At 40.6% G+C, this 27,901-nt stretch overlaps 1 protein-coding gene and 1 pseudogene across 1 annotated transcript in view; one reads left to right on the forward strand and one right to left on the reverse strand.

Annotated features, from left to right (window-relative positions):
• The window catches only part of XXYLT1 (xyloside xylosyltransferase 1), a 231,940-nt gene that overhangs the window by 89,454 nt on the left and 114,585 nt on the right, over positions 1-27,901 (forward strand). The window lies entirely within an intron of this gene.
• LOC119535566 lies at positions 7,862-8,795 on the reverse strand (annotated as a pseudogene).

Here is a 27,901-nt window from a genome sequence, read left to right on the forward strand (position 1 = left end):
TATTTGTCTGTAGTGCTCCCTTTAGTACTTCCTGTAGAGCAGGTATCTTGTTCACAAACTCTGTCATTGTCTGTCAGAGAATATTTTAAACTCTCCCCCATATTTGAAGGACAGTTTGTCAGATATAGGATTCTTGGTTGTTGGTTTTTCTCTTTCAGTATCTTAAATATATCACCCCACTTCCTTCTTGCCTCCGTGGTTTCTGCTGAAAAATCCGCACATAGTCTTATCAAGCTTCCTTTATATGTGATGGATTGCTTTTCTCTTGCTGCTTTCAGGATTCTCTCTTTGTCTTTGATGTTTGATAATCTGATTATTAAGTGTCTTGGTGTAGGCCTATTCATATCTGTTCTGTTTGGGGTATGATGCTCTTCTTGGATCTGTAATTTTATATCTTTCATAAGAGATGGGAAATTTTCATTGATTATTTCCTCTATTATTGCTTCTGCCCCTTTTCTCTTCTCTTCTCCTCTGGGACACCCATGACACGTACGTTTATGCATTTCGTGTTGTCATTCAATTCCCGGAGATGTTGCTCATATTTTTCCATTCTTTTCCCTATCTGTTCTTGTGTGTAGGATGTCAGGTGTCTTGATCTCCAGTTCCTGAGTGTTTTCTTCTGCCTCTTGAGATCTGCTGTTGTATGTCTCCATTGTGTCTTTCATCTCTTGTGCCTTTCATTTCCATAGATTCTCCCATTGTTTTTTCAAACTTTTGATTTCTACCTTATGTTCGCCCAGTGTTTTTATAGTCTTCATCTCTTTTGTTATATCTTCCCTGAACTCATTGATTTGGTTTTTTATTTGTTTTAGCATATATATTTCTTTAAAAATCTTTAATAGATTGTTTCATTAAAGTGAAACAATATCTCAACTGTATCTTGATTGAGGTGTAAGTTTTTTCCTTTGACGGGGCCATATCTTCATTTTTCCTAGTATAGATTGTAGTTTTCTGTTGGCTAGGCATGTGGTTTCCTTGGTTACCCTAGTCAGATTTTCCCAGACCAGAATGGGGTCAGGTCTCAGAATGGGGTTATATTCAAGGTGTATCTTAGAAGAATGACAGTCTTTTCTCTGAGGTCTCCAGTCACTGTGCTTTTCCTAACCTGCCCAGCAGGTGAGGCCTGTCAGCCTGTCATTCCTGACTTGTGTAAGGAGGTGTGGCCTCTTCAGTTTCTGTTTTGGCTGTCTTCCCCCAGGCTCTGGGGTCTGGTTCTGAAGGGAAAGCTGGGCCCCAACGCCTTACCCTTAGGGAAGATACACCCCCTAGGGAGTTACCATTTGCATTTGAACTGGCTCTCTGACTCTGTTATCTCCACCCCTCTCTGGGTCAGAGCGCTGAGAACTGAAAATGGCTGAGGCTCTCTCCACTGAAAATAGCTGCAGCTCCCTCCTCTGAGCCTTTCAGGTAGAGAGAGAGAAAAAGGGACAGAAAGCCCCTTTTAGAGCCAGTACATGGCCCCCCTGTTTCACCTGTCAGCCAGAGATAACACCTGGTCTTTTGCCCCCTTTCCCCCATCCCAGGACCAATGAGTCTTCCGGTTCTTTAAGATCAGTCGTCATTAAAAGTGTCTATCTGCTTGTTTGGGGTTTGTAGCTTGTATTCAGCAGTCCACATTTGTTAATTAAAACCCCAGTTAGAGCACAGTTGAGCTATATTTGCTTTCTGGAAGAGTGCTGCTCTCTACCACAGTGACGTTTTGCAGCTAAGCCTGCTGTGGTGGGAGGGGGCTCCTGGCACAGTTCTGCAGTTTTTACTTACGGATTTTATGCTGCAATCTCAGATATTCCTCCCAATCCAGGTTGGTGTATGATGTGTGGACAGTCACTGTTGTCACCCAGCAGTTTGTTCCTTGTTGTTTATTAGTTGTTCCAGGGAACTGACTAAATTCTACTCCTCTCTATGCCACCATCTTGCTGTCCCATTTTTTTTTTTTTAACTTTATTGCACTAGCTAGAACTCCTGTACAGTGTTGAATAGAAGTGGCAAAAGCAGAAATCCTTAACTTGTTTCCAGTCTTAGGAGGAAAGGATTTAGTTTCTTTACCATTTATGTATGATGATTGGATATAGGTTTTTTTGCAGATGCCCTTTATCAGGTTGAGGAAGTTCCCTTATATTCCTACTTTATTGAGATTTTTTATCATGAGTAAAATTGGATTTTGTCAAATACTCTTTCTGCATATGATCATGTGGTTTCTGTCCTTTATTCTATTAATATGGTGTAGTCTATTAATTAATTTCAGATGTTATACCAACTTTGCCTACCACTTGGTTATGGTATATAATACTTTTTAGGTTTCTGGATATGGTTTGCTAACATTTTGTTAAGAATTATTGTTTTCTTGTGATATCATTGGCCTCATGGAATTAGTTGAGAAGTGTTCTCTCTTCATATTTTCTGAAAGATTTTGTGAAGGATTGATTATATCTTCTTTAAATATTTGACAGAATTTTCCAGTGAAGCCACCTGTGCTTGGGCTTTTCTTTATGGGAGGATTTTAGATTAGGAATTCAATTCCTTAACTTGTTATAGATCTATTTAGATTTTTTCTTGGATCTATGGATATGAAATGTCTCACTATTTATATTTTCTTTAATTTCTCTCAGCAATGTTTTGTAGTTTTTAATTGGTAATCTGTGTGTTTCTAGAAATCCCATTTCATCTAGGTTGTCTAATTTGTTGGCATAAAGTTGTTCTGTAGAATTGGTAGTGGTGTCCCTTCTTTTATATTCATCATTTGTAATTTGTGTCTTCTCTCTCTGTCTCTCTCTCTCTTCAGTCTAGCTAAGGATTTGTCAATTTTGATGATCTTTTCAAAGAATCAGCTTTTGGTTTCATTGATTTTCTCCATAATTTTTCTGTTTCATTGATTTCTGCTCTAATTTTATTATTTCCTTTCTTCTGATTGCTTTGGTTTTAGTTTACTCTTCTTTTCCAGTTTCTTGGGGTCAAGTTTAGGCTAATTATTTGAGAATGTTCTTACCTGATATAGGCATTTAAAGCTGCAAATTTTCCTGTAAGCACTGCTTTAGAGGTATCCCACAAATTTTGATATACTATGTTTTCATTTTTCGTGGAGTTCAAAATACTTAAAAATTCCCTTTGCAATTTCTTTTTTGACCAATGACTTATTTAGAAATGTATAGTTTAATTTCTAAGTATTAGAAGATTTGTCAGGTCTCTTTCTCTTGTTGATTTCTATTTTTAAACAGAGAACATACTTGGTATGATTCCGAAACTTAAATTTATTGTGACTTGTTTTATGGCCTAATATATGGCCTAGTCTTAGAGATGTTCCATGTGCACTTGAGAAGAATGTGTATTCTGCAATCATTGGGTGGAAAGTTCTATATATATCATTTAGGTCAAGTTGGCTGATTGTATTCCAGTCTTTTATATCCTTGCTAATCTTCTGGGTAGTTATTTTATCAATTATCAAGAATGGGATACTGGCACCTACAACTTTGTTGAATTCTTAATATCTACTTTCAATTCTGTTCATTTTTGCTTCATATATTTTGGGGCCCTGCTTTTAGGTGCATATGCATGTGTAATTGTTATATATTCTTGTTATATGTCTTTTATCACTTTGAAATGTCCCTCTTTGTCACTAATAATGTCTCTAATAAAATTTTTTCTTAAAGTGTGTTTTGTTTTGTTTCTTATTAGTATAATACTGCTTTGTTTTATTTCTTATTAATATGGCCACTCCAGTTCTCTTATGGTCACTCTTTGAATGGTGTATCTTTTTCCATTCTTTTATATTCAGCTATTTGTATATTTGAATCTTGAGTGTGTTTCTTGTATACAGCATATAGTTTGGATCTTGCTTTTGTATCTAGTCTGACAGTTGCTGCCTTTTGATGAGGGTGTTCAGACCATTCACATTTAATATAATTATTGCTATGATTGCATTTATATTTGCCAATTACCTATTTGTTTTTTATATGTATCTGTGTTTTTTGTACCTCTGGTCCTTCTTGATTGCCTTCTTTTATGTTAAATATTTTTTAGTGTAACTTTTGTTGATTTTTTCACTGTATTTTTTGTTATTTTCTTTGTGATTGCTCTAGGGATTGTAATATGCATCTTTGTCTGAATTCTTTTTTTATTAGAGAAGCTGTGGGTTTATAGAACACTGATGCATAAAATACAGAATTCCTGTGATATATACAAGGAATATATATTCAAAGGAATATGTCATTATTAACACCTTGTATTGGTGTAGAACATTTGTTTCAACTGATGAAAGCACTTTTTTTTCTCTTTGAATATTTGCTTTTTGCAAGGTGCATCTTAAGTTATCACCATCTACTTTAGATTAATAGGAACTTAATTCCCATGAAATAGAGAAACTTTGCTCCAGGAAAGTTCCATTCTCTAACCCTTCGTTTGTGCTATTACTGTCAGATTTATTACATCTGTATGCTATAAGCCCATTAATACACTGTTATGATTTTTGCTTTATACAATTTTTTCTTTTTTAAAAAAAAAGAAATGAGAAAAATATATAGTGTTTTTATACTAAAACATGTATTTAACATTTCTGGTGCTCTTCATTAATGTTTTAATTTTGTTTCCTTTCTGAAGAATTGTTTTGGTAGATAAGTAATTCTTTGTTGACGGTTTTGTTTCTTTTTAGTGCTTTGACTATGTCATCCACTGCCTTCTGGCCCACGTTGTTTCTGAGAAGTCAGCTGTCAGTCATATTAATGCTCCTCTGTTTGTAATGAGTAATTTTTCTCTTGCTGCTTTGTAGATATTCTGTATGTTTTTGGCTTTTAAGAGTTTGATTATGATGTGTCTAGGTGTGGACCTCTTTGTATTTATTGTACCTGGAGTTTGTAACGTTTCTTGAATGTATGGATAAATATTTTTGATGATTCAGGAAGTTTTCAGTCTTTATTTCTGCAACTATTTTTTCAGCTATCTCTACTTTCTCCACTCCTTTTGGGACTTCCATTAACATGTATATTTTATGCCTGGTGGTATCCCACAAGTTTCTGAGGCTTTGTTCATTTTCCTTAATTTTTTTTCCTCTCTGTTCTTCAGATTGGGTAATTTTTATTTGTCTATATTCATGTTCACTGATTCTTCTTTTGACAACTCGAATCTTCTGTTTAGTCCCCTAGTGAGCTTTTCTTTTCAGTTATTTAACTCTTTCACTCTAGAATTTCCATTTAAATATTTAAAATTTTTTTCCATCTTTATTGATATTATTTGTTGACTCGTCATATTTAATTCTTTAAATATGGGTCCCTTTAGTTCTTTGGGCATATTATAATAGTTGCTTTAAGTTTTTGTCTGCTAACTTGAATGTCTACGTACATCCAGAGGTAGTTTCTATTTCCTGAGTATTGGCCACTCAGTTTTTTTTGTTGAAGACTGGTAATTTTGATAATATATTGTAGCAACTTGGGTTTCTGATATTTCCCCCTGGACAGTTGTTATTGTTGATGTTGTGTTTCTTTGCTTGGTAACTTCCTTGGGAAAAATCTGTGAAATCTGTCTCACCTGCAGTATGTGGCCACTGATGTCTCTGCCCAGTAGGTTTTTTAAAAGACTTGTTTTATTTTTATTTACTATTATTATTGTGTGAGGAACATGAAAATCAGAGAGATGAAGTGACTTACCCAGGATCACACATCTAGGGAGAGCCAGAGCAGAGCTTGCACGCAGGCAGCCCGCTGCCCTTCTCCCCAGTTATGCCTCCTGCTCCTGATACTGCATTGTCAAGTTAAGTCACGGAATGTTTGAGTAAATGCTTGATGTTTGCAAAAGCTTGCCTGTGAAGGGAAATCAAGCCTTGCAGTGGGGAATGGAAGAAATTTCACCTTTTCAACCCCAGATTCTATGATTCTGAGATAGTGCACAATGAACAGAAAGGGGACCAAGCAGTTTTAGCTATTGAACCTTGACTAGGTAGGGGACCCTTTGATCACACAGTATTGGTATGATTAGAGCCTCAGATTCCTGAGGACCTAAGAGGAAGAGACCACATACAAACAGGAGACAGCTTCAACCCTTAATCCAGAAAGTGCCCGGCAGAGCCAAGCTCACTGGAGCCTTTGCAGGAGTCTGGGTCTCTGGAGGGCTCCCTGGGGACCAGAGCACCTTACGTCACTGTCTGCCCAGCTCAGGAAACTAGAGGAAACTGCAGAAGAAAGTTTGCAGATTAGATAGAGTGGCCACTGGAATGCACAACCCCTATTGTCCCTGCCGCCCTGCAGTCTTCTCTGGGCCAGAACAGACAATTGTTTCAGCCTTGTTTCCTGGATTTCCTTCCCCAAGGAGTAAAGGGCAAGTCCCACATTGGTAGTTAGCTGGCTAGAGACTATTTCTCTTAACTACACCTTTGAGGTACACTAATTTAATTCCATCCCCTAGACATTTTTTTCCTTTTTGGAAGTGATGTCTCTGGTATCAACCCTGTCTCAGAGCCAGGTGTTTATGCTTACATCTAAATTTAGAGCTAAGGAAGCTCTTTGAGACGTTAGTAGACTCATGTCCTTGGGATGCATTTCATATCACAGTGGATTTCTTTGGCAGGGTCTTTGTACGTTGGAAGGGATTTGGGTTTTTTTTAATATTTGGGGGTAAAAGTTTGAGAATAAACAAGTATACCTCTTTGAAGTGTTCAGTCAAAAAGGGAACTTTTTAAATATTTCCTTGGAATTCACCTTATTTACAAGTGCATGACTTTGTTAATCATATCCAAGTGTATCCTCAGCCCAGAATCTTCCCATAATATTAAGAACATGTTCATTGGAATGCAGCCCGTCACGTCTGGATGTAAATGAAAAAAGTTTCAATCAATTGGGACTCTAGCCTAGTTTGCACACAAGACAGTAAAAATCAAAGAGGCTTAGAGAAATCATTTCCAGAGGCTGGAACCCATTTCTCTCCCCTTTTGCATGTTGCAGCTCTTCAGTTAAGTGATTACAATAAACTTTAGGACAAAATCTTAGGAGGTGATTGCCTGTCTGATTGATTTAGTATATTCTTTGTTTTTAATGTTTTAGAGTATTTTTCATGTTTTCAGAGTATGTGTGGTAAAATTATACAGTTTAACAAATGTTTAAATACCAACATAGGACTTCATTCCACATTGCAGCAAACATACAGTCGTACTGCTGGAAAAGTAGCAGAATGGTTACTCAATAACACAAATAAATAAATAAATAAATAAATAGTCACATGACATGCCACATAATCCCTTGAAAAAATTTTAATATTCATGAGACAGAAGACTTTAAAGAGGATACAAATCCAGGAAGCCATGAAATGGTAGACTCAGAAGCACCTCGAGTTAAACGCTCCATATGTGTTTCTGAAACTTGTGTAAAAACAAGTTAGTTTTTTTTTTTTTTTTAAATTGAAAGTGTCTTTTAAATCTTTGCATGATATAAGGGCTACTCAGGTTTTCTAATTCTATTTGAACATAAAATATTTAGTTTTTTTTTTTTTTTGCATACAGAGAAAAAGAGGTAATCGTTAGCATGAAAAGGGAGAAAAAAAAAGATTTATAATCAACACCATGCAGAAAGAAAGCAAACATAAATACCTGCCTACTCACAGGGAAATCTTTTATGTTTATCATCAAGTCAAAGTACAGTTAAAAAAAAAGGTGGCTTAAGAAAGTTCCAATATTTTAAAGAAGGCATTTTTAAGAATGTGTATACCTGAAGAACATTTAGTTATACCATAAAATAAATGCAGCACTGAAAGATAAAAGAAGACTATTATAAATGGGAGTTTTGCCCCTCCCTGCCCCCCATGCTACAACCATTTTTAACCTGCTGAACTTAATCTCAGCAGTTTCAGGAGTTTCTTGTTTTCTTTTTTTCTCCTATTCAGTTCACATCTCAGGCTGTTCAGCAGATGCCTGTGATTCCAGAGATTCAGTTCACTGGTGAAAGTTTGTCTCGGTATCCTCAGTTTTTCAGGTGCTTTTCTGCCACAAATGATCTCCTGCTGCTTGAAGTACCTTCTGTCTTCCTCAAACAGCAAGGACTAGATTCAAAAGCACCTTACTGAAAGTTTTTTGTTCACATCTCTCCTGTTGTGGGTTGGGGCATACCTTGCTACAAATAGTCTTATTGGATTGATTCGCCTTTTACTTGTGCCCCCTCCATTACTTCCCATTTGGCAATTGTTTCTGTTTCTCTTGTGGTACTGGGTCCAATTCCTGTGGTCTCTTTTTTTGATCGGTTATAACTCCATGTGTTGCATTTTTATTCTTACTAATAAGAAGTAAATTTTTCCAACAGTCACATCCTTTAAATGATACTTTGATTCATTGTATTCAAATTCTGTGTGTAGACAATCTTCAGTGCCCTCTTTTAATAGAGTTGTTAACATCAGGTTAGATGGGAGGCTGGTGGATGTAAGATCGTTTTTTAACCAAGTCTGTCAGTCTTCTGACTATTGTCACTTTAAGAAAATAACTCAAAAGGACATTGGCACTGCTGTAAGGTTCTTATGGCTTTTCAACTTGCAGAAATTCAAGTCATAACTTCTGCTCTGAGTCAGTTTTCCAAATTGGTATTACTATTACCACTGAAAAGTTCAATTTGACCTACAGATTCAGTTCTAATTCCTTGGTGCTCTAGCCTCTTTCCAGGTTGCTGAAAGGCTAGGTTTACCTTTCCTGAAACATATTCTCCATTACAGAAGAGATCATGTTCTTCTACTTTCCCATCTTCAGTTTTCTTCTATTTTCCTGGTTTCCCCATTATTTAGGACAACATCGATCTCAGAAATGGACCAAAAAAGCCTCCTAGAAAACTCATTGTCAGCACCACTGCTACCCCTCCACCCCCACACCCACTCCCACCCCCCAACCCCACACACACACTTCACTTCTCTTTCTTCTGGAGAACTCCCAGTCCCTGTTCCCAACCTGGTATATTCTCATGGCTCCTCCTGGTGCTACATGGATAGTTTAAATTTCCTGACAAAATTGAATGGCGATTATGGTAGTAGGGGCAGAAAACAAGAGAAAAGGACACAGAAGAGAAAGTTGGGGAGATGTTAGAAGCAAAGCTTCAGTCAGTGAGAGGGCTCAGGTAGATGGAGAAGTTGTTACCAGGACTTTATTCACTCACTCACTCTTTGATTCAGCAAAGATTTAGTGAGTTCCAACTGTGAGCCAAATCCTATGCTAGAGACACAGGGGTTAGAAAAACAGATGGGGTCTCTGGCGTCATGGAAGGTACAGTTTAGCACTGAAGACAGACATTAATCAGATAAACAGGTGGTTTATGAATTGCAGCTATGATGAGGGGTGATGAAGGAGAACTATAGGTGCTGGGTGTGTCACCTGGGGACCCACGGGGACTTGGGGGAGGGGATGTTAGGAAAGGCTTGCTTGAGAGAAGGACATTTAAGGTGAGACTGACAGGTGGGTGGGACCCAGCCGGGTCAGGAGGCAGAGGCCCAGCAGCACAGGCAGAGAATAGAGCAAGAGGATTTGGGTGATTGAAAGGAGCTTGATATACCCCCCAAATTGAAGCATAACCAGTGTGGCCAGTGTGGCCAGTGAGTTGCAGACCAGGGCTGAGCGGAGGACAGGGTCAGCCACACAGGGCCTTGAGAGCCTGGCTGAGGACTGGGACTTTATCCTGGGGACAGTGGGATTTGCAAGCACTGATGGAGGCTTTGTTTTGTTTTGTTTTAATTTTTTTTATTGTGAAATATAACATGCAGAAAAGTGATAAGTCTCAAAGTACAGTTTGACAAGTAGTTATAGAGCAAATTTCAAAGTTTAGTATGGGTTACAGTTCCACAATTTCAGGTTTTTCCTTCTGACTGTACTAATAAGCCAGAAACTAAAAAGAAATATCTATGTAATGATTCCATGGTCATAATCATTTGTTTAATCCTGACTTCTCTGTCACAACTCCTCCCTCTCATTTGATCATTCTCTCAATCTTCAGGGATATTTGGGCAATGACCACTTTAATTCTTCATGTTGAAAATGGGTGTTGACATTATGGGGTAGGGGAGTGCAGCTGGTTGATGTTCTGGGAGAGACTGGAACCTCTAAGTTTCAGGGCTTATCTGGCATAGGGACAATCTGGAGGTTTTAAGTTTCTGAAAAATAAACTTAATAAGTGAAACTTTTATAGAGTCTTAGATAGAGCCCCAGATTTTCTTTAGGATTTTCAGGAATATGGTTGGTTGGGGCTTGGCAGGGTATGGCCAATTCGCAATATCTGGCTGAAAACTTGTATAAGAGTAATCTTCAGAATGACCCTCTCAACTCTATTTGAAATCTCTTAGCCACTGAAACCTTATTTTGTTACATTTTTCCTCCTTTTTGGTCAAGAAGGCATTCTTTTTTTTTTTATTAATCATATTTTTTATTGTAGAATATAACATGTATACATAGAAGTGATAACTTTCCAAGTGCAATATTTAACAAATAGCAAATTTCAAACAATGTTATAGGTTACATTTCCACAACCTAAAGTTATTTCCTTATTGTGAAATGACATATATGGAAAAGGTTAATATCTTTCCAAGTATGCTTTAACAATAGCCATATAGGAAATTTTCAAAAAATGTTATGAGTTATATTACCATGGTTTCAGGTATTTCCTTATTGTGAAATATATATACAGGAACGTGATAACTTTTAAATTACAATTTAACAAGTAGCTATAGAACAAATTTCAAAGGATGCTTTGGGTTACAGTTCCACCATTTCAGTTCTTTCCTTCTAGCTATTCTAATACCTTAGCAACTAAGAAGAAGAAAGTTATACAGAGATTCAGTATTCATAATCCTTTGTTAAATTCCATCTTGTCTGTTGCTACTCCTTCCTCTGGTTTAGTCACTTTCCCAATCTTCAGGGATGTCTAGTCAGTGACCACCCTAACTTGTTCATATTGGAAAGGGGTGTTGACATTATGGGAAAAAGGGTCACATCTGATTGATGTTCTTGAAGAGGCTATTGCCTCTGGGTTTTGGGACTTAGCTGGCGTAAGAGCACTCTAAAGGATTTAAGTCTCTAAAGAATAAACTTAGTAAGTAAAAGTTTTATAGAGTCTCAGATAGGGGATCTGGGTATTCATTAGGTTTTTCAGGACTACTGTTGACTTGGGCTTATCATACTGTGGTCATTTGGCAACTCTAGCTGAAGCTTGCATGGGAATAACCTCTGGGATAGCCTCCTGACTCTATCTGAATTCTCTGAGCCACTGAAACCTTATTTTGTTGCCTTTCTTTTGCCGCTTTGGTCAAAAAGGCGTTCTCAACCCTGCGATGCCAAGGTCAGGCTCATTTCCGGAATCCGTGTCCTACATCACCAGGGAAACTCACAAGGATTCTCAATCCCACGATGCCAGGGCCAGGCTCATCCCTGGAAATCATGTCCCATGTAGTGGGGAGGGTAGTGAGTTTATTTGTAGAATTTGGCTTAGAGAGAGAGGCCACATCTGTGCAACAAAAGAGGTTCTCTGGGGGTGACACTTAGGAGTGTTTATGAGTAGGCTTAGATTCACCATTACAGAAATGATTTTCATAAGGGCAAGTCTCAAGATCGAGGGCTTGGCTTATTAAATTGGGAGTTCCTAATGCTTGTAAGAATATCAAATATTCCCCCCGGGGGGAAGTTTAAGGGACTTTGCAAGTACTTTTTATTATCTGCCACTGGTGGAGTTTTTTTGTTGTTGTTTTTTGTTTTTTTTTTACCTTCATTTTTTATCAATTACCTTCCACACATTTATAAATTTTTACATAGTTGAATCAGTTTACTGTTTTATAATTCTATTGTTTTCACTAAACATTCTATCACAGGCATTTTTTCATCAGTCTACATAGTCTTTGTGTAACAGTAGTGTTTAATGGCTTTTCAATATTTATTGTGCTATAACAGTTTGAATTAAATGCTCTCCCTCACATTGAGCATCTGATTTCTTTCCTTTTCTCTTCCCTTCCATGAAAGATGGTGTTGCAGAAATCGCTGTCTGTTAAATAAATATATAATTTTACTTCTGTTAAGTTTTTTTTCTTTAAATAAATTCTTGAGAGTGGAATCAGTGAATCAAAGAGTTTAAACTTCCTTCTAGTACTTTATGTGTTTTCTGTATTGTTTTCCAAAATGGTATTGATTCATAGATTTACTATGCTTTATGTGAATGTTAATCTTTACTTATTTTAAAGCCAGAAGAAGGAATCTGTAAACCATCCTGTCATTTTGCCTTGCCACTGTGTAACAGTTTTAAACCTGCCAAACCAAATTCATCTTTGTTATTTTAGTCATATAGTAATATGTTAAAACCTTTCTAGTAGACATTTGCTCAGTTTTTAAATATATATATTTTTAGACATATGAAGTGGTCAGCTACAGTTACTTAAATCTGCTTTTTTTCTGTAAGGTTTTGTCATGAACACAGCTGGTGAAGGGAGATTGACTATATCATGATTGGGCTACTGGAGAAGACATTGGCTGGGCATGGCACATTGTCAGAGGAGGGGTTCCTTGAGTTCACTTATTACTTGCTGCCACACAAGCGTGTAAAGAAGGGAGGATTGACACTAAAGTCTGTGTCTAGTGCCACTCATTGTGCTTCACAGGACAGTAGAGCTTTCAGTACTTTCAACTTTCAGTTGACCCCTCTGGACATTTTTTCCTGAGTTTTTGGGGCAGTGGAAATAATCTGGTTTTGAGGTCTGACACATCTTGGTTTGAAATCACAGTTTACCTCTTACTAGTCATGTGACCCAGGGGCTATATCTGGTGTTTATTTTGTAAATATTAGTGGGGTGCCACCAAACACACATGCTCATGCACACACCTATACATATATCACCTCTAAACAAACCTTACCAACCCTGCATGAACCTCACTATATTTTTAGTCTGAACACCTTCTTCTATGTTATTATTATTATTACTATTTTTGTCTATATTGTGCGTAAGAGTGCCCACCAGAGTGACCTCTCAGCTCCTTTTGGAATCTCTCAGTCACTGAAGCTTATTTCATTTCCTTTCACATCCCACTTTTGGTCAAGAAGATGTTCTCCATCCCACGATGCCAGGTCTAGATTCCTCCCTGGGAGTCATATTCCACATTGCCAGGGAGGTTCACTCCCCTGGGTGTCTGATCCCACGTAGTGGAGAGGGCAGTGATTTCACCTGCCAAGTTGACTTAGCTAGAGAGAGAGGGCCACATCTGAGTAACAGAGAGGCTTTCGGGAGGAGAGTCTTAGGCACAATTATAGGGAGGCCTAGCCCCTCCTTTGCAGCAACAGTCTTCCCAAGGGCTAGTCCTGTGGCAGAGGGCTCAGCCCATCAAACCACCAGTCCCCAATGTCTGTGAGCACATCAGCAACCATCCAGGTGGGGAAGCCCAACACCCCTGCATTCTCCACCAGCTCCTCAGGGGAGCTCTGTATATTTTTTTCATTTTTTTTAATTAACTTTTTTTTTTAATTAACTATTAACTATATCAAAAAAATTAAAAAAAAACCATACAATAAAAAAAGACATTTCAAACAAACCATCACAAGGGAGTAAGAAAAATACAACTAACCTAAAATAACTACTTTACTTTCAACATGTTCCTACTCTACCCCAAAAAAATAACCTAATATAGCAACATTTCTGTGAACTTGTTCCTACCATACCCACCAGACATTAACAAACCATAGTCATTCCTGGGCATTCCCAGAACATTAAATTTACCCATGATAGCTTATCTGTTCTTATTGGGTTATCATTCCCCCTTCATTAATTGCTCTCTATTGCTAGTTCCCCTACATTCTACATTATAAACCATTTATTTTACATTTTCCAATGTTCACATTAGTGGTAGCATATAATATTTCTCTTTTTGTGCCTAGCTCGTTTCGCTCAGCATTATGTCTTCAAGGTTCATCCATGTTGTCATATGTTTCATGACATCGTTCTTACTGCCACGTAGTATTCCATCATGTGTATATACCACATTTTATGTATCCACTCATCTGTTGAAGGACTTTTGGGTTGTTTCCATCTCTTGGCAATTGTGAATAATGCTGCTACAAACATTGGCTTGCAGATATCTGTTCCTGTCACTGCTTTCCGATCTTCTGGGTACATACTGAGAAGTGCAATTGCTGGATCGAATGGTAACTCTGTATCTAGTTTTCTAAGAAACTGCCAGACTGACTTTCAGAGTGGCTGAACCATTGTATAGTCCCACCAACAATGAATAAGAGTTCCAATTTCTCCACACCTCTCCAGCATTTGTAGTTTCCTGTTTGTTTAATGGCAGCCATTCTAATTGGTGTGAGGTGGTATCTCATTGTGGTCTTAATTTGCATCTCTCTAATAGCTAGTGAAGCTGAACATTTTTTCATGTGTTTCTTGGCCATTTGTATTTCCTCTTCAGAGAGCTGTCTTTTCGTATCTTTTGCCCATTTTATAATTGGGCTGTCTGTACTATTGTCGTTGAGTTGTAGAATTTCTTTATATATGCAAGATATCAGTCTTTTGTCAGATACATGGTTTCCAAAAATTTTTTCCCATTGAGTTGGCTGCTTCTTCACCTTTTTGACAAATTCCTTTGAGGTACAGAAACTTCTAAGCTTGAGGAGTTCCCATTTATCCATTTTTTTCCTTTGTTGCTTGTGCTTTGGGTGTAAGGTCTAGGAAGTGACTTCCTAATACAAGGTCTTGAAGATGTTTCCCTACATTATCTTCTAGGAGTTTTATGGTACTGTCTTTTATATTGAGTTCTTTGATCCACTTTGAGTTAATTTTGGTGTAGGGTGTGAGGTAGGGGTCCTCTTTCATTCTTTTGGATATGGATATCCAACTCTCCCAGCCCCGTTTGTTGAAAAGACCATTATGACTCAGTTCAGTGACTTTGGGGGCTTTAAAGAACTCTTATAACTCAACAATAAAAAGACAAATAACCCAGTTTAAAAACAGGCAAAGGATTTGAATAGATATTTCTCCAAAGAAGATAAACAGATTGCCAATAAGCACATGAAAAAATATTCAACATCATTAGTCTTTAGGGAAATGCAAATCAAAACCACAATGAATAACACTTTGTACCCGCTAGGTTGGCTAAAATGAATAAAGATACACAATAATAAGTATTGGTGAGGATGTGGAGAAATTAAAACCTCATACATTGCTGACTGGGTTGTAAAATAGTTCAGTCACTTTGGAAAACATTTCATCAGTTTCTCAAAATGTTAAATCTATAGTTATTATAAGACCCCCTCCAGCATTTGTAGTTTCCTGCTTGTTTAATGGCAGCCATTCTAATTGGTGTGAGATGGTATCTCATTGTGGTCTTGCTTTGCATCTCATGAAGCTGAACATTTTTTCATGTGTTTCTTTGCCATTTGTGTTTCCTCTTCAGACAACTATCTCTTTATATCTTTTGCCCATTTTATAATTGGGCTGTCTGTACTATCGTCATTGAGTTGTAGGATTTCTTTATATATGCAAGATATCAGTCTTTTGTCAGATACATGGTTTCTAAAAATTTGTTCCCATTGAGTTGGCTGCCTCTTTACCTTTTTGAGAAATTCCTTTGAGGTGCAGAAACTTCTAAGCTTGAGGAGTTCCCATTTATCTATTTTTTCTTTTGTTGCTTGTGCTTTGGGTGTCATGTCTAGGAAGTGGCTGCCTAATACAAGGTGTTGAAGATGTTTCCCTACATTATCGTCTAGGAATTTTATGGTGCTTTCTTTTATATTGAGATCTTTGGACCATTTTGAGTTAATTTTTGTGTAGGGGGTGAGGTAGGGGTCCTCTTTCATTCTTTTGGATATGGATATCCAATTCTCCCAGCCCCATTTTTTGAAAAGACTGTTATGTCCCAGTTCAGTGGCTTTGGGGGCCTTATCAAAGATCAGTCAGCTGTAGATCTGGGGGTCTATCTCCGAATTCTCAATTCGATTCCATTGATCAATATGTCTAACTTTGTGCCAGTACCATGCTGTTTTGACTACTGTGGCTTTATAATAAGCTTCAAAGTCAGGGAGTGTAAGTCCTCCCACTTTATTTTTCTTTTTTAGAGTGTTTTTAGCAATTTGAGGCATCTTCCCTTTCCAAATAAATTTGATAACTAGCTTTTCCAACTCTGCAAAGTAGGTTGTTGGAATTTTGATTGGGATTGCATTGTCTGTAGATGAGTTTGGGTAGAATTGACATCTTAATGATATTTAGCCTTCCTATCCATGAACATGGAATATTTTTCCCTCTTTTAAGGTCCCTTTCTATTTCTTTTAGTAGAGTTATGTAGTTTTGTTTGTATGGTTTATTCCTAGGTTACGTCTTTGGTTAAGTTTATTCCTAGGTACTTGATTTTTTTAGTTGCTATTGAAAATGGTATCTTTTTCTTGAGTGTCTCTTCAGTTTGTTCATTTCTAGCATATAGAAACATTACTGACTTATATGCATTAATCTTGTATCTTGCTACTTTGCTAAATTTGTTTATTAGCTCTAGTAGCTGTATAGTTGATTCTCAGGTTTTTCCAGATATAAGATCATATCATCTGCAAGTAATGACAGTTTTACTTCTTCCTTTCCAATATGGATGCCTTTTATTTCTTTGTCTTGCTGGATTGCCCTGGCTAGCACTTCTAGCACAATATTGAATAACAGTGGTGACAGCGGGCATCCTTGTCTCATTCCTGATATTAGAGGGAAGGCTTTCAGTCTCTCACCATTGAGTACTATGCAGGCTGTGGGTTTTTCATATATGCTCTTTATCATATTGAGGAAGTTTCCTTCAATTCCTATCTTTTGAAGTGTTTTTATCAAAAAGGGACGTTGGATTTTGTCAAATGCTTTTTCAGCATCTATTGAGATGATCATTTGATTTTTCTCTTTTGGTTTGTTAATATGTTGTAATACATTGATTTTCTTATGTTCAACCATCCTTGCATGCCTGGAATGAACCCCACTTGGTCATGGTGTATGATTTTTTAAATGTGTCTTTGGATTCTATTTGCAAGTATTTTGTTGAGAATTTTTGCGTCTATAGTCATTAGGGAGAGTGTCCTGTGGTTTTTCTTTTTTGTGGCATCTTTGCCTGGTTTTGATATTAGATTGATGTTAGCTTCATAAAATGTGTTAGGTAGTGTGCCAGTTTGAATGTATTATGTCCCCCAGAAAAAGCCATATTCTTTGATGCAGTCTTGTGGGCAGACATTATCAGTGTTGATTAGATTGTAATTCTTTGAGTGTTTCTTTGGAATGCACCCCACCCAGCTGTGGGTAATGGCTCTGATTGGATAATTTCCATTCAGGTGTTGTTCCACCCATTCGGGGTGGGTCTAAGTTGAGTCACTGGAGCCATATAAATGAGCTGACGGACAGAGGGAACTCAGTGTAGCTGTGAGTGACATTTTGAAGAGGAGCTACAGCCAAGAGGGACACTTTGAAGAATGCACAGAAGCTGAGAGAGTAGCTGCAGATGAGAGACAGTTTGAAGATGGCTGTTGAAAGCAGACTCTTGCTCTGGAGAAGCTAAGAGAGGACAAACACCCCAAGAACAACTAAGAGTGACATTTTTGAGGAACTGCAGCCTAGAGAGGAACGTCCTGAGAGAAAGCCATTTTGAAACCAGAACTTTGGAGCAGACGCCAGCCACGTGCCTTCCCAGCTAACAGAGATTTTCCGGACACTATTGGCCATCCTCCAGTGAAGGTACCTACCTTTGTTGATGGACACTTTATGGCCTTAAGACTGTAATTTTGTAACCAAATAAACCCCCTTTTATAAAAGCCAATCCATTTCTGGTGTTTTGCATCCCAGCAGCATTAGCAAACTAGAACAGATAGTATTCCACTGGTGGAGTTTTAAGCAAGGGAGTAGCATGGTTTGCATTTCCTTCTAGTGACGTAACTGCTGTTTAATGCATTCTTTTGTGAGATGGGCCTGAGAATCCATCATGAGGATGGATTTGAGGATTGCTGTGGAGCACATCGAAGCCCAGTGTAGCATTCTATTTGTGGGATTGAGGTGAGGGAACCAGCGGTGGAAGGTTTTGAAGAGGAGAATGGCGTAGCCTAGGGAGTAGCTCTGTGGCAGCTTTCGAGTGCTGAGCAAACTTATTGTGTATCAGAAGACAGCTGAGAAAGCCAGTCCAGGTGTTTAGGAGAGAAGGGGCTTGGAATTCTTAACTGAGAGGAGATGTTTAGCCTCGAGGCAGGTGTCAGAGGGAGTGTGCAATGGGAAAACTATAGTCTAAAGCCTTCAGAGTTTAAGGGCTAAGGAAGTAGAAGTTTTAAAGCAAACAAAGAGGTTGCAAATCTGAGTGAAAGTGACTGAGGAGAAGCAGGAGATTTGTGACAGGAGAGAGAGATCCAGGTGTAGAGATGGCGTGACTCACCCTCCAACGCCCCAGCCCAACACTTTAGAGAAATGAATTTACTACTCACTTGCAAGCATTCAGGAAGGACCTGAAGGAAGAAACTGAAGTGAATATACTGTCCCCACTACATCCCACCGCATCCGGAAGGTGGGCTGACCTGCCGCGCAGATCGGGTCAGCCCAGCTCCAGAAATGACACAAACGCAGAGTGGAGGGCTAATGTAATTTGTGGCACTGCTCTCAAGTCAGAGAGCTGATTCTTTTAAACCAGCACAAACTGACCTCATTACCCTTGCCACGTAGGGACCTCAAAGATCAAAGTCGAAAAACAAAACAAACAAAAGACCCCTCCAGACCACAGCTTTGCTTCCAAGGCAGGACCCAGAGATATCAGAGGCTTGTTTTCCGCTCAGGTCTTTCTCTCGTCATGGTGTGGGCTGTGGGGACTGTCCCTTCAGTATCGTTATGCCTTCCCCCACTTCACTGTAGATGTGCCCAAAGTTTCATGTTCCACTAACCAGATTATTGTGATGGAACATTCCCCAACTGAGCGGCTTTTTCCATTCTTTATTCTTCTAAGTTCAAAGACACTGAGCATTCCCAAACCCTGGTTGTTCTTCTCAGTTTCCCAGAACAGACCTGTATTTCCAATACCCCGGTGCACCCCATCCTTCCCTCCCCTCCTTTCCCCTCCCCTTTCAGGGGGAACTAGGGGTCCTTTGTGGAGGTGGCTCTGCTCTGCGCACGTAGGAAGTAAAGGGACACCAAGCCCTCGCTGCATACGACTTCTGATTTGTATAGTCTGTAAAAGAAGCATATAAAATACCTAGCATTTGGGGCAAATGAAACTGAAAAGACTGTGCAAGACCCAAGGGATAAACTATATATTTTTTTAAATGTAGACCATTTATTGGTGAAGATAAGGATGATTTAACATGAAGGGAGAACTTCAAATTTTTTCTTTGCAGAAGTAGGCACTTCTTATAGAATTAGTGAATTTCCCGGAATATTTTCCCAGCTCCACTGGGTCTATGCTAGATTCAAATATTGGAAGTTTTACAAGCTGTTTGTAGGGATAGGGAGAGGGTTCTGTTGATTGTCCAGTGAGACCCGAAGAGGGAGTGACGTTGTTTCTTGGGTAAGAACACCTAGGAGATCAGATAGACTCATCTGGTTTTTGGGGGATGGAGTGGGGTTGTACTGAATCATTTTCCCAAACTTCCAGAATTAGAAGTCCCTTTTATTATGGTGATCTGAGGGTATGGTGACAGTCAGTGAGGGGAGTTGAGATTTTACTAATTTTTCTTCTATCCTTGGTGCATTCTTTAGCATCAGGCACGTTGGAAGGGTCTCAGTAAATCTTTCAGGGTTCAGGGAGTTGTTTTGGCAGCCTACCCTAAAAAAGTTTTAATTCTGACTGCCTGCCGGGAGGTAGTTGTTGTTGTTATTGTTGAGAGAAAAAATAGATTTCACATGAAGGAATGAAAAATGTAAGGTCTTTTTTAAAATTTCCTTCCTTCCACCAATGACTTTTCACATTAAGATCTTCACTCTTGATGGTGAAAGCAGACCTTGGCTTACTTCTAGGTTTCCAGAAGGAAGGAGAATGGAAAACAAGCAGGATGTTTTCTCCTTTGCAGAGCTGTTTATAAGCTCTTGGCAGCAGGAATAACATACCCTGGTGATCGTTTGAGTCAGACTTTGTAGCCCTGAGCCTTGACCAGTTGATGGCAGAGCTCATTAACTTATTTGGAGAGTGATTTAAGACCTAGAACCTTTAGAATGGAGACACTACATTCTAGTCCCTTGTGTAGTAAAAGCTACAATTGTTGCTCTCATTAGAGAAACAGGTTGCCTTGTGTAGTTGTCATTGTCTGATAATAACAGCAGCTGGAGCAGGAGCAATGAAAACTGCCATTTATGGAGCGATTACTCTATCCTAGCCACTAAGTGCTTTACGTGTGCTGACCTGTAATCCATATACACTCTATGAGGCAGGTAGGTAGGTACATACGTTTGTCATTCCCATCTTAAAGGTGAGAACATCCAACACGGGAAGTAACTTGCCCCTGAACACCCACCTGGTTAACTGGCAGGCACAGTATGTGGAATGATGACTGCTGGGAGTCAGGGGTCTTAGACTAATGAGACTATAGGTAAAGTGCCTTTCACAACATCTGGCACTTTAGAAGTAGCGTCTGGACTAAAGAAGTAGAGTATCGCTTGTGATAGAAAGTGTGTTTGTAGTAGTGTATTTCATGGGAGATTATGGGGGACCAGGGCTGTCAAGAAAAATACTAAAGTGCATTAGGAACTAACCTAATAATTTAGCCTGGGAGCTTGGCCATTGCAAGTTAGTTAATTTGACAGGTCATTCATCTACCTGCACTATTTCCATGTGTAGTGCAGTGGTTAAGACTATGGGCTGGGGAGGAAAACTGTACTGGTTCAAACCCTAGTCCTGCCAAACACTACCTGTGGGCAAGTTACTTAACCACTCCAGACTGAAGTTTCCTCATCTGTGAAACAAGGATAATAATAATATACCTACCTCAAGGGTTGTAATAACCAAACAGGCATGTACACAGGAAGAGCTTGAAACAATACCTGGTGCATGGCAAGCACTCAAAGAATGTTAACTTCTCATGCTACTATTGTTGATATTTATTATTTTATCTATCTACTTAATCCTCTGCCATATTCCTTGGAGAATTTGAGGTGCTTGCTAAAATAACACAAAATTAAACAATCAAAAACAAAAACAAATAGAGACTTGGGGTCAGGGGGCACATATAGCGAAGATGAAAATATAGGCCTTGTCAAAAAAGATGTAAAGACAAGCATAGTTGCAAAAGAAGATCTTCAGATTCGATTCCTTGCTTCCCTACAGCCAGTGCATAGTGGGAGCTTCTCATCATTTATGTAGCTATCATTATCAGAGAGGAGAAAGCAAATCAAGTCCTCAGGGGAAGCAAAGCCTTCCCAAGCTCTGACTTCTAAAAGGAATAAACACCTTTATTTCTTCTTTTTAGAGAACATGTGTTCACATTCACACACCTGGCCCACAGATCGGCTTTTGTTCACTGCTCAGTCGTATGCTGGGGATGCATCTACCATTGCTTAACCCTTCTTTATCGCTCACACCCTGTACTCTGTACCTTAAGTCTATTGTCTAAACTTGGTTCTTTGAAACTACTTGGGAACTTTATATTTTGGCATGTAGTCAACCCTCAGTCAAGCAGGGACAAACTATGTCACTTGCTTTTTCAACATCTTACACGACTTCAGCTTTGAGGACCTCTTCTGAGCACAATCCTGTGGCAGGAATAGGTTTCTCTTGGTTCCTCCTCGAGAGCCCCTGCACGGCTGTCGTTCCGGTGAGCAGATGTGCATTCGTTGGGTTGAGGAAGCAGCAGGCACCTTTCCTGTCTACTCTTGGTGTGTGGGGCCATTGGGCCTGTGAGCCTGGTCACGTTTGCAGTGGTGCTCACTGCCCCAGCCAGCGCCGTCACCGTCTGGTGCTCTTGGCCAGACAGAGCCACCTCGTGCTCTGGTGAGGGCCGGGAGGGGCTGCGGGGACCGGCCCCAGAAGCTGACCCTTATCTGTTTGTTTGCTTATTTCCAAGGGCTGCAGAGCCAGGAAGAGGAGTGCAACTCCCATGGAAAGAAAATGAACAGGAAATTGTTCAAAAAGGGGATGATGAAATGAGAAGGCCAGCAGTAAACAACTTGGAAATCAGGGACGGCTGCACAAAGGAATTAAGTTTTGAGGGTCAGGCATGCCAGAGATATAAATCATCTCCAGACCTTTGGGACTCCTTTTCACCGGCACTGAACAGCTGCGTCTCAGGGACCTCTCCTGGTTCAGAGGCTACTGGACTTCAGTGCAGATCCTGGGATCTGGAGTCAGAAACGAGTCTGTGGTGAGCTATGTGGCCACCTCTCCTCCCTGCGCTGCTGCTTCTGTTCCCCCCTTCCACTGTGAGTCCAGGGGTGCTCTCCCAGGGACCCCTTGTAGCCCTAAGTCACTCCTGGTGCTGCTCAGAGATTCTTCTGTCCCTCACTCACCTTCACCCAGTCTTACCCTGTCCACAGCCTGGAGCCCTGGCCCGGAGCCTGCCTGCCCCTATGAGACAAAGCAGGAAGGAGAGGAGGAAGTAAAGATTCAAGAGAGCCGTGGGAAATGGGGAACCCCGAGAGGCATGCACGGATATGCGTGCGTGAGGCCCAGTGTGGAGGATGCAGACATGGGTTTCCTGGAGCACAAGCCGCACTGCGCGATCATTTCACAGTTGTGGCTTACTTTTAAAATTTGTGTCAGATCTTTACTACCCATGAGTGAAATTTGGGAAACCGCTTTTTTGTGCCTCCTTCACAGGCAGAATGAAATTGAGTCTCCAGTAACCGCTTAGCTGTGGGTGTAGACAAGATTGTTTCTGTTTCTGAGGTTTTCCTCCTTGGGGTTGATTATGCATTTGTAATCTAAAAATATTCACTCTGGGATTTGTATCTCATCCCCATCCCCAGCCCCCAACCATTCACATGTGTATGCACACACATGCACACACGTAGATCTCTTCAGTTTACTGGTTTTTTGGTTGGGATTCAGGTTGAGTTTAAATAGGACGTGACTGAGAACCAGTCCTTGAACTTTTGTCTCCTTTTCTGGCCAGTCTATTGAACACTGCAGTTTTTAGCAGAGATAAGGGAGTTATTGAATTGGGTCAGAGAATTTTAGGGTTAGAAAAACTCTAAGGAAACATTCCCATAGTCGGCTCTTGCATTTCTTCGAGGACCTCCCAAGAAAGAGGGATTGTCCAGTGCAAGCTGCTTGAAATCCTGATGCCAGGAGGCAGCTTCTTTTACCTGTAGACTCATTTTGATTTTAGAAAGTTCTTTCTTATATTGTCCAAAACCTGCTTTCCTCTGTTGATTCTTGTTGGGGATCAAATCACATCCCCCACAAAAGGCATGTTCAGGTCCCAGCCCCTGGTTCTGTGGGTTTATTTGTAAATAAGACCTTGGAAGATGTTATTATTGAGATGTGCCCAAACTGAAGGAGGGTGGGCCTTAATTCAATGTGGATGAAGTCTTTATAAGTAAAGGAAATTTGATAAAGAAAGAGAAGCCACAGAGAGCAGCCAGAAGCTGGAAGTCAATGAAACCCGGAAGATAAAGAAGATGCTGCCATGCCCATTGGCATGTGAAGAAAAACCAAGGATTAAGGCTTGCCGCAGCCAGCCCCTGAACGCCACAGCTTCAGGGAGAGAGCGTTGCTTGGCCAACGCCTAGATTTTGTACTTCTCCTAGTCTCAAAATCAGGAGCCAATGAATTCCTGTTGTTTAAGCCAACCCATTGTATGGTATTTGTGTTAGTAGCTGGGAAACTAATACAAATGCTTAAACCAACTGTTGACCTCACTGAAGAAGCCTAGTTTGTCTCAGAAATTCAAAGGCAGCTTTCTCAATCAGGGGAAACAGCCCGTTTCCTTATGTGTTCCCCACAGGAAATATTTCTAGACTACTCACTATCTGATACCTGCTCTGGACACACTACAGTTAGTCTCTGCTCCTCTTAAAATATGGGACCCAGATGTGACATGCACTACTTCCGATGTGTGCGCTGTAAGAGTGACAGATGGAAACTGGAGAACAGAGTGCAGTGGCATTCTCACATCCCTCGTGTGAGTCGCTGTACCTCTGTTGATGTAGCGGCACCTCAGTTGAGACTTGATGGCTGCATCCTGCTGGTGATGTCATGTTTGCAGTTAAATCAATCCCCCTGTTTCCATCTTGTCATGACCCCCTTGCTCCTGCAGTACCAGGAGGGACCCCCACCCAAAATTCAGTTTGGGTATTAAGATTGATGATACCACACACAGCCCCCAAAAGATATGAAAAGGTTTATCCCTCACATAATGAGGCTTTCTGGGGAGAGCAGGGTAGGCTTCCCAAGATGTCCAAAAATAGCTTGAGAGAGTGAGGAAAGGAGACTGACTTGGGTTCTTATGCTGGTTAGGGGACAGAACTGGGGTGAGAGTTGTCACATTCTTGCAGACCAGGGCTTACATTGCTTGAACTTCCCACTGGTGCCAAGGGAGGGAGCACCCAGACTTTCTTATCAGCTTGTCCAGATGTGGGGCAGAAGGAGAGGTGGGAAGAGTGAGCTTAAATGCTGTCAGGAGTCAAACATCAAAAATGGAACCAGACTATTACTTCCTTTTTCATTTGTTTTCTGTTGGGTACAATTTTTACATACAGTGAAATTCACAAACCTTAAGTGTATACTTTAGTTAGTTTTGACACATGTATACATCCTTGTAACTGATACCCTAATCAAAATACACGGCATTTCCATTCTCCCCATTTTTTGAAGGTACTTCTAAGGCAGGTCTCTTGGCCATAAACTTGTGTAGTTAGTTAGCACCAAGTCAGTGCAGGGTCTACATTTTTATTCCCATTAAACTTTACTGAGTTTGGTTTGGCCCATTGATTCTGCTTCTCCAGGTCAGTATCTGATTCCTTGGACTTTCCTAATTGCCATTAGGTGTCTCTGTTTCATGACCTTGGCAAACCTGGTCCTTGAGGAAAATGTTTAACAGAATGAAGCTGAAGAAAGAGTCCTGAATTCATTCATCTGAGGTTATCTGGAAATTGAGGTCCATCTTCAGATCCTCCCCTAGGGATTAGGGATAAAAGGATGAGTAAGATACAGTCTGTACCTTTGTGGAGCTCACTGCCTAGTAGGTATCACAGACACACTAATGAGTAAGCACAGTACCATGTGCATATAATAGAATTATGAAAGAAAAAAATACTGTAAGGGAGCAAATGATTCTGCATAGACAGGAAAGTCTACCAAAAGGTGATGACATTTGTACTTGGTCTTGAAGGGTGAAAAGGAGTATGGCTAGAGGGCACCTGCTGAAGCCTGAGGAAGGTACACAGCTCTTCCAAGGAGGGTTCTGCCCTTTCCCAGAGTTGGAGTGCCTGGCTGGTGGTGCTGATGTGAAGTCTCAGACAGGAAGGTGGCACATGGTCCCTGACATGCTGGAGAGAGGATATTGAGTGTATCAGCAGGCTTGGAGACTTAGTTCCTAGGCAGGCGTTTGAGTTCCCATTGGTTCTGAGTAGTTGGCCATGTCCTACATCTAAAATCACATTTCCAGCAGACCCTGTAGGCATGTGCTCTGTGAGGTAAAGAGTGTTGCCATGGAAACATTGACTTTTGCATCTTCTTACTGAGCTGTTCATATTGTCAATTCTGACCCCAAATTTCTGCCTTCTGCATGATGCCTTAAGCATTAGGGCTTTATCACATGCAGGCTGTGGTGTGAGGTACAAATTAATGTCATACTCTACCAAGTAGAGTTCCCCAGCCTCATCAGCATCAATATATCCCCGAACATGATAAATTGGAGAAGCTGAGGAAGCTTAATAGAGGTGAGAAATTAATCAAGTAATACCAGAATGTCAGAGAGGTGGTGCATACGGATGGTTCACTAGTGCCAGTTTGGGTGTTTGAGGCTGAGTGACAGAATGGGGTTTATATTAAGACCTCCTTCTCTTCTCATTCATCCCAGTTATTCTGAGATTGTAGGGGTGGAAGATGGGCACAAAGGTGTCAGAATTAGTTGGAGAGTTTAAAAAAATCTATATAATCCCCTTTATTCAAGCTTATCATATGCACCCCAGAGAGGGGAAAGAGTACCTTTTCCCCCTTAACAGCCATTACTGCAGTGTGGCACCCTGGTTAAAAGTGTGTCCTGTCCTTCAGGCGTGCGGGCAAGTGAAACATTGTGTTATCATCCATGTCTTCATTTCAGTTACCACTGGCTGCCAGTGACTTCTGTGCTAGTGAGCCTGGGCTAGGGTGGACTACAGTAGCAGACATGCCCAGAAATCTCATGGCTTAATATAGAAAAGAATTATTCCCTCCAGGGAAATGTCACTCAGGCTGCCTTGGCTCTCTAGGGCAGCTTCCTTCCAGGCAGTAACTCAGGGACCCAGGCTGCTTGCATCGTAAAGCTGTGCCGTCTGGAACACATGGCTTCCAGGAGAGGAGTGGAGAGGCTGTGCAGTGGCTGTTCACTTCTGCTCATAGTCCTTTAGCCAGGAACTGGTCCCATGGCCCCGCCTGAGAGCAACTGGCCAGGGCTACAGGGTTCAAGTGCTCACTAGTAATGTCTTTTACCCCAGCTCCACATGAGACCTGTTTTTAAGAAAGTCCAGATCCATATCCTAACTATCCCTGGAAAATCTCACAAATCCATCGAAGTTAACATAGGCAATGCAGAACTGATTGTCTTCCTCTCCCCCAATTTATCCTTGCCTTATTTTGACAAAGTGTGGGTTGCTTGAGCTGGAAACAAAGGAATCATCTTACACTTCCCTTCCTTCCTCATGCCTCCGAAAGATGCTACTGAGTTTCACCAAATCTTCCCCTCACCGATCCCTTGGTAGCTTCACTGCATGGCTACCAGTTGTTCAAATAGTGAAATACTTCCACCCTGGTTGGTAAGTTGATTCTGCCCCTGTACCCCTGCTGCTCGGTAACATGGCCTGGCAGGTGCAGAATCCTGCTCTGTGTTACAGGAGGCCTGTCTTCTGGTTGGCTGGCCTGGCCTTGTGCTCTGTGTGCCTGTGGGCCTCTCTGTTACCTGTGAGGTCCCACCACTTGCCTTCTGTAGACTTAGGTCAAATCTACTTCCCCGACTCCTCCACCTCTGTGGCCGGTAAAGGCCCAGCACACAGCCTGATTGTTCCTTACAGTTGCCCCATTAGACACCACGCTTCTTTAGAGGGGATCTCCCTACCGAGTGAATCTGGTTCCTGGAGAGGGTCTGTGTTTCCTTCCCTTTTTAAACAATAGGTGGTGAATTCGTCAAGCACTATGTAGTTGCTGACATCACAAATTCATGGAACTTGCAATCTTATGGGAGAGGCAGACCACAAATAATTACACAATATACATGAATGTAAAGTCCTGAGAAGGAAAGGAGTGGTGTGCTATGAGCATGAGAGTCTGAGCAGGTGCCTCCGGGTGCTCTCCCTGTAGAGGGAGGATGAAAAGCTCCTTTAGAGGGTCTTCCAGCAAAGATGGGAGTGGGGAGTGTGAGGGTTTCCTGGCTGCCAACAGTGAGTCTGGGTTCCCTGGCTGGTGGGAGCTTGGTTCATATGATGCTGACAAATGGGATGATACAGATTCTTCACTTAAAAAAAAAAGTGACCAGAGAAGAGTCTGCTTGGCCTGGTATCCTTCTTGTGCTGGAGACCTCCTATCCAGCTGCTGACTCTGAGCATGTCGCTCTGCCTCCCTGCAAAGAGGGAGCTGAATGTTGTGCTCAGCTTGGTTCCTTCTGAGGCAAATTCTGTGATGTCCCAGAATACAGAAGGCATCCCAGGAGTGACATTGGTTCACTTTCCTTCAGGGAAAGGGAACAGTTGTCTTCTAGTCTTTGTCTCTCACAGACAATAGTGGGTCTCAGAGTGGGGAGCAGCAGTGCCTGCCTTCTCAGTGGACGCTCGCTTTATCCAAAGAGATTCCTTTAATCATGATTCCCCTGAACCC

The sequence above is a fragment of the Choloepus didactylus genome, chromosome 1 (genome assembly GCF_015220235.1).
Source record: "Choloepus didactylus isolate mChoDid1 chromosome 1, mChoDid1.pri, whole genome shotgun sequence".
Classification (NCBI taxonomy): domain Eukaryota; kingdom Metazoa; phylum Chordata; class Mammalia; order Pilosa; family Megalonychidae; genus Choloepus; species Choloepus didactylus.